Source organism: Helianthus annuus, chromosome 16 (assembly GCF_002127325.2).
Source record: "Helianthus annuus cultivar XRQ/B chromosome 16, HanXRQr2.0-SUNRISE, whole genome shotgun sequence".
NCBI lineage: Eukaryota > Viridiplantae > Streptophyta > Magnoliopsida > Asterales > Asteraceae > Helianthus > Helianthus annuus.
The window spans coordinates 56,547,359-56,557,595 of record NC_035448.2 but is presented as its reverse complement, the minus strand read 5'-3'; the positions used below and the strand labels follow the sequence as shown (position 1 = coordinate 56,557,595).

Sequence of the window (10,237 nt, the reverse complement as noted above, 5' to 3'; positions counted from 1 at the left end):
CCGTGTTCGCTCAACACGGGGCCGTGGTGAAGCTTCTGACCAACATTCTTTTCTGTTTTTTATTGCAGGACTTGGAACCCGACGCCAACCTCACGTAGTGTATGAGCTCCAGTTCCAATAAAGACATAAAAGAACCGCTAGAAGAACCCGAACGCTTTCTCAGAAAAAGGTTAAAAGCCAAAAACCAAGAGAAGGTTTCGGGTGATCCACCTCCAATGGCGGACCAACGTACCCTTATGGATTATCTACGGCCCACCGTAGGTAATCTAGGCGCCGCTATCAATGCTCCGAAAGTTGAAGCCAATAACTTCGAACTTCGACCGCATCTGATACAAATGCTCCAAAACTCCGCAACCTTCCACGGGCTTGCGGACGAGGATCCCCATCTACATATAACTAATTTCTTAGAAATATGTGATACCTTTCGGATCAATGGAGCATCAAACGACGCCATCCGCCTCCGTATGTTTCCATTCTCACTAAAAGACCGAGCGAAAGCTTGGCTCAACGCCCTCCTAGCTGGATCGGTAAACACCTGGGATTAACTAGCCCAAAAATTTCTATATAAGTATTTCCCTCCTGCTAAAACTGCTAAATTAATGGCTGAAATTAATACATACTCACAAGAGGACGGGGAATCCTTATATGAAACTTGGGAAAGGTTCAAGGAGCTATTACGCAAGTGTCCCCATCACGGCCTCGCAACATGGCAACAAGTGTCCACTTTCTACAATGGATTGTTGCCACACACTAGGCAGACACTTGATTCTAGCTCCGGGGGACTTTTAGGTAATCGACGCCCACACGAAATATATAATCAAATTGAGGAAATTGCTCAAACCAATTTTCAATGGCACACCCCCCGGGGAAATAAGTCTATCGCCCCGGGCGCCCATAAGGTCGACGAAAGCACTTCTTTACAAGCCCAAATCGAGGCCCTTTCTTCAAAAATAAAAAAAAATTAGAAATGACAAAAACAGTCTCGGTAATGGCTTGTGAAGGGTGTGGTGGGTCACATGAAAATTGGAGTTGCATGAAAGAAACGGACGATCAACAAGAAATGGTAAACTACATTGATAATAGACCTAGGTCGTCGGGTCCCCCAACGGGAACTTACAACCAAGGATGGCGAAACCACCAAAACCTTGGTTGGAGGGAACCCGGCAATAGTAGTAACCAACGAACCCAACGAACAAACTTTCAGCAATCAAGAAATGAGTCACAAAATTTCACTCAACAACAAGGTGGACGAGAAAGGCTCGAAGATACTATATCTCGCCTCGTCTCTAACACTGATAAGAAAAACTCGGAAAGATTTCTACAATTAGAATCTAATTTTAGGAATCAACAAGCTAGCATTCAAAACATAGAAAAACAAATAAATCAAATAGCTCAAAACTTTTCCGAGAGACCGCAAGGCGCATTACCTAGCAATACCGAAACAAACCCAAAGGCGCAAGTTCACCTCATCACACTACGAAACCGCACCGTAGGGCCTGCAGAAGTACCACCACCTACGGAAGAAACAGTGCCAACACCTCTGCAGGAGAAGAACTCTCCTCCATCACCAGAGCCTACCAAGGCTCCTCGAGTTCCGTACCCCGGTAGGTTAATTCGTCAAAAGACAAATGAGCAATTCGCAAAATTCGAAAGTCTGTTAAAACAATTGCATGTCAATATTCCTTTTATCGAAGTCCTAACCCAAATGCCCAAATACTCTAAATTTATGAGGGACTTCCTTACGCATAAAAAGAAAATTGAAAATTTGCAATTAGTTAATTTAGGCGAAGAATGCTCTGCCCTCGTACTCAATAAACTTCCCCAAAAGAAAATCGATCCCGGAAGTTTCACGATTCCGTGCTCAATAGGGGAATCGCCCGTTCGCAATGCCTTGGCCGATCTGGGGGCTAGCATTAACCTTATGCCCTCATCGATGTTCAAAAGGCTTGGTTTGGGAACCACGAGTCCTACAAAAATGAGCATACAACTCGCTGATCGATCCGTAAAATTCCCACAAGGTGTCATCGAGAATGTCTTGGTAAGGGTAAGCAGATTCGTTTATCCAGTTGACTTTGTCATACTCGATATGGAGGAAGACACCGAGGTCCCCCTTATACTAGGGAGACCCTTCCTTTCCATAGCACAAGCGGTGGTAGACATGAATGACGGGACACTCACTTTGAGGTATGGGGATGATGAAGTGAAGTTCGGAGTTGGGAAAAGAATAGAGGACGACGACCCAGTAAACTACATGAAGGTTATTGATTCGAGCTTGGATGCTGCTCTCCGACGGTGTAACATGGGAAGCAAGGCATCCCACTCAGAAGATATATAACCTCAAATCGGGACTAGCCAAGGACCCTTATAAACGTGGCGCACCACGGAGGCATTCCGCGGAACTATCCCTAGTTTAGTTTAATCTTTTAGTTTTTGCAGAATAAAACACACTCATGGTGGTAATGGATGAAAAAGGGAACGAGAAAAATGGAACCATGCACGAAGAACAGAACAACCCGACAAAAATCTCCATCACAGAAGGCTCAACACGGGCCGTGCCCAACCAACACGGCCCCGTGCTGAGCCCCCTGCAGAAAATCACCCAGTTCAGGTAACTGGACACGGGCCGTGTTCGGACACGCCCCCGTGTCCAGGCTTCTGTTTCAATTCTCTAATTTTTGTTACTGGCACTTGACCACGGGGCCGTGCCCGGTCAACACGGGGCCGTGTCCAGGATGCCAGTAACATAAATCTTTGCTTTTAAACCCACTTTTACACATTCTAATCAACCAAAAACTTTATTTTTGGACACATTGAGGACAATGTGTAATTTAAGTGTGGGGGGATGCTAAAACCTTGAATTTTGCAAATCCTAAACACAAGCCTTACACAAAACTCTAGGAACCGCTAAACACCCCAAATTTTTTTTTCAAAAACTTTTTCATTTTTTTTTACTTGTCTTAAGTTTAAGTTGGGAATAACAAGTTCTAAAAAGGTTATATTTTTACAAGTTTACAACCGATAGCGTCGTGAGAAAAAGAACCAACATAAGAAAATTATAAAACGGCATAACAAGTCTAGTTAAAAATTCGATTATATATACTTGATCACATTAAAAACCCATTCCCACAAAAGTGAGTTTTGAGCCTTTATTGAGCATAAAAATATACATATTTAGATTAAATGCTCATTTTTCGTTTCTTGTGTGAATAGCCGCTCTCGAGTGATTCACTAAAATATACACCTTCGGCCGAGTGTTGAGTGATCTCCCGTGAGGTATGTGAACTTGTATATAAATGGAATTTTAATAAGGCATGCTATGCCCAAATAAGTAATTTATCTTATGAGACGTTCAAAATAAATCATAACGAATAGGATTGTAAATAAATAAAAATAAAACTTATAAAGACCTTGGATTCCCGACACTCTAGGACAAGCTAAAAAAAAAAAAAAAAAAAAACTTCTCTTCTTCCTATTCCATTTGGGAGTGTAAGCCACATTTAAAGAGTTTTGCTTGAGGACAAGCAAAAGTTCAAGTGTGGGGGTATTTGATGTGTGTAAAATGCAACATATAAATCACATCAATTAAGGTATAAAACTAACCCTTTTTGAGTACTAATGTTGGAAAAATAGTGTTTTTGTCTTCCTTTTGCATTTTCAGGATTAAATGAGCTCAAAATCACAAAAGAAGCAAAAAGACAACTAATTCCAGCATAAATACAAGAAAAGGAACAAAAGTAGACTGCCCGGACCCTCAACGGCACCTCCCAAGGCAAAGGAGAAGAAATAGAGTCTGAACACGCCCCGTGTCCAGCGAACACGGGGGCGTGCCCAGGAAGCAGCAGAAAAGACAAACCAGTAGAAGCTTCCATTGCCCACCACGGGGCCGTGTCCAGCGGGCACGGGGGCGTGGTGAAAGTACAGCAGGCGCATTAATTGTAATTCGCAATTACAATTAATGAAGAGAGAGAATGTCAGACGGGCACGGGGCCGTGTCTAGCGGACACGGGGCCGTGTCCAGCCTTCTGTTCAGCCTATAAATAGAGGAGCTTGGCTTCATTCTCTCTCATCCCTTGGCACACCACCTCTCTCACACTTCATCCACCACCCACCACCACCATAACACCGTCATCCACCACCATCATCCATTGTCCATCGTAGAGTGTGTGAGTCGTCTCGGGATCCAAGATTGATCGTAAGAGTTCTTGACAATCAAGGCCATGTTTGCCTAAGTCTCTTACATCACTTGCTGAAGACAAGTGTTTAGTATAATACTTTTTATTTTTAATCTTTTGCACTTTTTATTTGGTTTTGTATTAATGACTTTAATAACTAGTTACTTATGTTGAAGGTGATCTTTCCTTATCGTTTGTCCGTGGTGTCTTGGCATTATTTTACTGTCTATATAAAATAAAAGATTTTCACCATTCATATCTCCACGGTCTATATGGAGGTATGTTGGCTACCTGGTCGGGGGTTAAGGGAACGGTTTGGTAAGGGTCTTGCCCTTGTTCAGCGTTTAGAGGTCCTGCTTGGGACCTGGGTCAATTTTAGTAGGATCTCCTTCAATGCCCATAGGTATTGGATGGCGGGGATCCAAACTCTTTGACCCCCTCATAAGTTAACTACTATTAATACTCTAACCCGGCTATTTAGGACTGTATCCCTGCTGACTCAGACTACTTAGCCGAGGGTAACGTCACCGCCAAAAGCGGGGCCTACCACAATTTGCATTAATAACTTAATTCATTATCTTTCAATAATCCGACCCTTTAGGATTGTATCCTTGCTGACTCAAACTACTGGGTTGAGGGTAACGTCGCCTTCAAAAGAGGGGCCTACTACAATAACTAAGATAATCTCTTAAACAAGTGCAAAAGTGCGAAAATAATCAAAGGTTATACTAATACACGTGTCGGATCCAAGTGATTCATCTTGTCTATCTGTTTTTATTTTATTTTTATTTTCAGCATTTAGTTAGTTTTTATTTTTCTTAGTTTAAAACATTTTTCTAACCTTTTGATTTGATTAGACGTTGAGGATAAACTGGTACTAAAAGCTCTTGTGTCCTTGGACGACCTCGGTATCTTACCAACACTATACTACGTCCACGATGGGTGCACTTGCCCATATGTGTGTTTAGTGTTAGTAAATATCGTGTTTTATAAATTTAAAACTTGGCTAAAAGTGTAAAAAGGGGCTAAAATATACATCTAAATTATATACACACCGACACACATCAACCTGTCAAAACACAAAAGAATATAATATAATACTAAAAACTAAAAAGAATAAATAAAAACTAAACAAAAACTATACAATTTACACGGGACAAATATGTGTATTTTACCACTTATCAAATATCCCCACACTTAACCTTTTTTCGTACTCGAAAAAGAATTTATGCAAAACGGAATCATAGACGGAATAATCATTCGGGACAAAAGCTTAAATTACTTATTAAAACCGAAACTTGTGTTAGCCGCGATTGCAAGTATTTTGATCCTCTTAAACCCAAACCCGGTTTCAAGCCCTTATCATGCGATTTTAGTTCAAGTGCGGTCAATCCACCTAGGGTCTCACACTAAGAATCGCAAGTCCACCTAATCCTCCCTCAAGCTTATAGAACAAAAGGAACAACCACTGGGTTATTTCCTAACCGTTTTATACCAAGATTAAGAGAGTTTAAAATGAAATCTATTCGGTTTTTTTTCTCATTTTTTTTTCATAACTTTTTCATTTTTTTTTCTTTTTTCGAGCGTAGACGTTGCTTTCCCTAACCCAGAGGCATTCCGGCAGTAGAGTCACTATCCCCAACTCGGATTACTTAGGCTTCGGTACTTTTTATTTTCTTTGCAAGATCGATTTCACACACGCTAGCGGTAATCCGGCTGTAGAGTCGCTATCCCCAACCCAGACTACATAGAAATACACAACTTTATTTAGTTTCTAGCTCTTTTATTTTCTCTTTTTTTTTTCATTTTTCCTTTTTCAACGAGATATGACAAAAAAACTCTAACGATCTTAACTTATAACGGCATCCCTTATACTATTATTGGCGGTTTCAATTTCCCCACTTTCCCTAGATGAGAACCCACTAGTAGACCGACAATTAGGTATAATTAAGATCAAAGGAACCTAGAACCGAATCGAGCCTACCCGCACATCCCAAACTAGACACAAGCTCAATTATATTATCTCATATTATTATTATTTGAACCCGAACAAAAACCCGACTTTTCTATCATTTTCCGTTTTTATTTTGCAAACTTCTTATTTTAAAAGACATTTTTTTATTTTTTTATTTTTTTATTTTTGGATTTTTAATTTTATTTTTTTTGTATTTTTCGACTTTTTTGACTAAACTAACTATACTAACGACACTAAACGACAGTTTCCCATCCCCACACTTAAACTCTACATTGCCCTCAATGTAGGATGGAAACTGACTCAAAAAACTAAAAATAAATAAGAAATAAAAAGACTAAGGGCAAATTGGAAAGGACTTAGCTGGTTAATAACGCGTAAGCTCCAAAACTCTCGTCCAATCCAGCTCGATCGTATAGCATTTCGGTCGCGATCGGCTTTGACTCTGACACTGGTACACTTGGTAAATGCTTTGAAATTTGATAAGCAGCTCCAAAATCACCCGAATGGAGATTGCGTACGGGTGGTACATATTCAAACCTGCATAAACAAAAACAAGCAAAAACCAAAGCAGTACCGACTCTAAAGAAATGACTCAAAAACTACTAAGACTCAATATACAAAAACTACGACTCTATACAAACTCTACAAAACCTCCCCACACTTGAATTTAATCAAGAGGCTTTTCCTGGACTTGAACCCGGTCTAACCCATCTAATTCCACCCGTTTCTCATAAATATTTAAAAATTTAACGGTGGAATTATAAAATGATTTTAAAATTTTTAACGGGTTAGAACACAAAAAATTGAACTTACCTGGCAGGAGCCGCTGAAACATGATCCCAGGTGTTCTTCTCATGGCCTTCTCCCGTGGTTTTGAACTTTTACTCGCATTCGCTATTAGTACCATGGGCCAGCTGTGGTGTTCTTTCTTTTCCACCACCACCACTTCTTCTTGTTTGATGTCTGTCATTGGGTTTCCTGCAAGTAAAGCTTCTAAGTATGCAAGGTCACCCTCCGGATCAAACGTACCTACTTCTTTATCTACAGGCAAACCCTCTAACTCATCCGCAAATTCTCTCTCCCAAAACAGCTCATCCTCACTTTCCTCATCCTCTTCATCTGACAAATCCCATATTGGTTCGGTGGGATAAGACTCATCATCAGAGACATCCAGGTCAATAGGATCACCTGCCATTAAAAAAAAGTAGAAAGAGCAGACAAAAGGTAGAGAGAAAAAAAAAACTAACTAAAAAAATTACACAACTATACACGTAGCACAGATTATGTCAATTAAGTCTAATCGAAGCTAATAAACGCAATCGCCAAGAGTCCCCGGCAACGGCGCCAAAAACTTGATGTGCTAAAAGTGGTTTAATAAAAACAACTAAAATTAACCCTAATCTAGACACTCTAAGCTTTAAATTTATAAACTTAGACTCGATTTAAAACTAAAACCACACAACCGGCAAGAGTACCGATCAATGTAGTATAGCTAAAGTAAGTCCGAGTATCGAACCCACGAGACTCTAAAGATTACGCTAAGACTCTATTTTAGACTACGACTGACACGACTTAACTAATTTGTTTATTTGATGAGGGGGTTTCTAAAAATCCTAAATAAAATATTAAAATGATGCTAAATAACTAGACACAAACTTGGAAGAAGACTAGAACCAGTGGCGAAGAAGACTACCTAAGCTAGATGCAAGTTTAACTCGGAATGGATTTCTATTCGATAGTTTTGTGGTATGGAACCGGGATCTTTAAATGCTAAACCTATTAAGATACCAACTAAGCCCCTCAATCCCTCTCAAGGTGATTCTTGTGGCACTACCTAGGCTGTTATGATTACCGGTTTTCTAGATTTCCTCACAGTCCTCTAGCTTCTTGAAAGTGCCTAAATAAGATGATTTATGTCACACCCCCAAAATCCACATGCGGAGTACTACCGCCTGGAGGCGTGACTGACCAGGATCCAGCCACCAATCATATTGAACAAGCATATAAGTAGTTATAAAGTCTAACCAATACAATTGGTGTTCAAACAAAACATAGTTTAAGTTGCAAGCGGAAGCATAAGATTTAAAACCAAAACGTAAATTCAATTGTTTCCAAGTTTAACATGGCACACAGCTATCCATGTCCCACAACGACTCTCCTCCATGCAAGCTCCAGCTAAGTACCTATGGTCCTGCAAAGCATGTAGTAACGAGTCAACAACAAGTTGAGTGAGTTCACAGTTGGGTGTTCGTTTTAGTTTGTTTCGAAAACAGTATCCTTTATCTGGCATCCTGCCGTGGGGGTTACCCCATAGTTGAAAACGTGATTTGTTTATTCCCGGATACTCTGGCAATCCAGCCGTGGGGGCTACCCCGTGTTAGTTATCTGGCATTTCGGCCGTGGGGGCTACCCCATGTATACACTAGACTCGTTACCATATCGACTGCTGACTGTAGTCATGTTTATGTGCCCTGAAACTGTCAATGTCTATCATCATTGACGTGCCCTAGATCCATTAGTTCACGCCCGTCCTCTGCGGCACGGGGTGAGGTTTGTCAGACCTAAATAGCGCTATCTAACTAATGACCCGCTCGCCATTGGCCCGGCGATTAAGTCGATATAAAAGGAGGGACTTCGTGATAGAGTTTTGGTCTAGTACGAGTTATCTGTCCGTGAGGACGAAGAATTACATTCCTGCACCATTGCTGTCCTACCCAAGGAGGACGAGGAATCTACGTTCCTTAACCCCTTTCCCAACCCAGGGAATCCCATGCTTTGTAGAGGGTGTGAACTCACCTTGGTTTGCTCGGCAGATACACAGAAAAGTCAATCAAGTTGTAAGTGGTCAACTACGTCCTAACATAGATACCATTCAAGTCAGGTTCGTATCCAAGTAGTGCACGTATGTTCTACACGTATACTAGCAAGTTGCATACAGGTATTATTCATGGCATACACGTATAAACATAGCGGTTTACAATAATACCTACGAGTTGAACAGTAGCACGTATACAAGTAAGCAAAGCCCAAAAGTCCGGCCTAATCCTAAGCCCGTAGCAATGCAAGTCCAAACAGTGCATGACATACACAATTAACAATACACAGAAAGCCCATACATTCGGCCCACTAACCTAGGCCCGTAACAGCGTGAAAGTCCAAATAGCGTACACATGTGCGTAGTCTCAAGTTGTAGCTTACAAGTTCTCGAGTCGCAATATGAGGAGGTCTCGGGTCATGCATGTATTGGTTTCGAGTCGAAATTGGACTCGCAAGCACAGTCTCGAGTCATGATGTTTGTGTGCTGATGAAGCATGGTCTCGAGTCGAGACTAGAGGTTCTCGACTCGCAACCTTGTGTCGAAACCGTGATCTCGAGTTGACATATGGTGGTCTCAAGTCGAGACCGAAGGTCTCGGCTGGACATCTGCTGATTTCCTGACATATGTACTAAACCAATAGAATTACAATTGAGAAAAATGCCCGGATAGTCCCTGTGGTTTCGCCTTTTTTCACCTATAGTCCCCAACTTTCTAAAACTACCTGAATAGTCCCCAAGTTTTGCAATTTTGTTCTCGGATAGTCCCTGGCGCGTAACTGGGTTAGTTTTTAATGTTAGATGGGTGTGAAATAACTATAATGCCCTTACTAATAAATTTTTTTAATTTTTAATATTAAAAGAAATATTTAAATAGGTCCCACTGTCATCATCTTCATCACCCCAAACCTTATCTCTCCATTATCATCTTCTTTACCCAACCCACCTCCAATCTTACCCCATCATCAACTCAACCCAGTACATGCATATATAATTGAGAGACAATTTCAATTTAAAGCCTGCATACATACATCAGACAATTCAATTTAAAACCGAACACATACATACATTGAACCACCACTGTGGAAAATCTCCAAAACTTGAGGTGGTGGTGAGCATCAAACCGCCATGGAACCTGCAACCAAACTCTCCGCCACTGTCGCATTTCCTCCGCCACCGCCCCTGTTCACAATCTTCCGCCGCTCAATCCCGATCCACCCGCACCAGTGGGCCCATGTTTTTGATGAAAAAAGCCTATGATTTTTGGTTGTTTGAT

At 41.0% G+C, this 10,237-nt stretch overlaps 1 non-coding gene across 1 annotated transcript; it reads right to left on the bottom strand.

Annotated features, from left to right (window-relative positions):
- Window positions 1-593: 593 nt before the first annotated feature.
- On the bottom strand, window positions 594-700 carry LOC118488675. The gene has a single exon (XR_004885219.1). It is a non-coding gene; the product is annotated as a small nucleolar RNA R71 (small nucleolar RNA).
- Window positions 701-10,237: the final 9,537 nt, after the last annotated feature.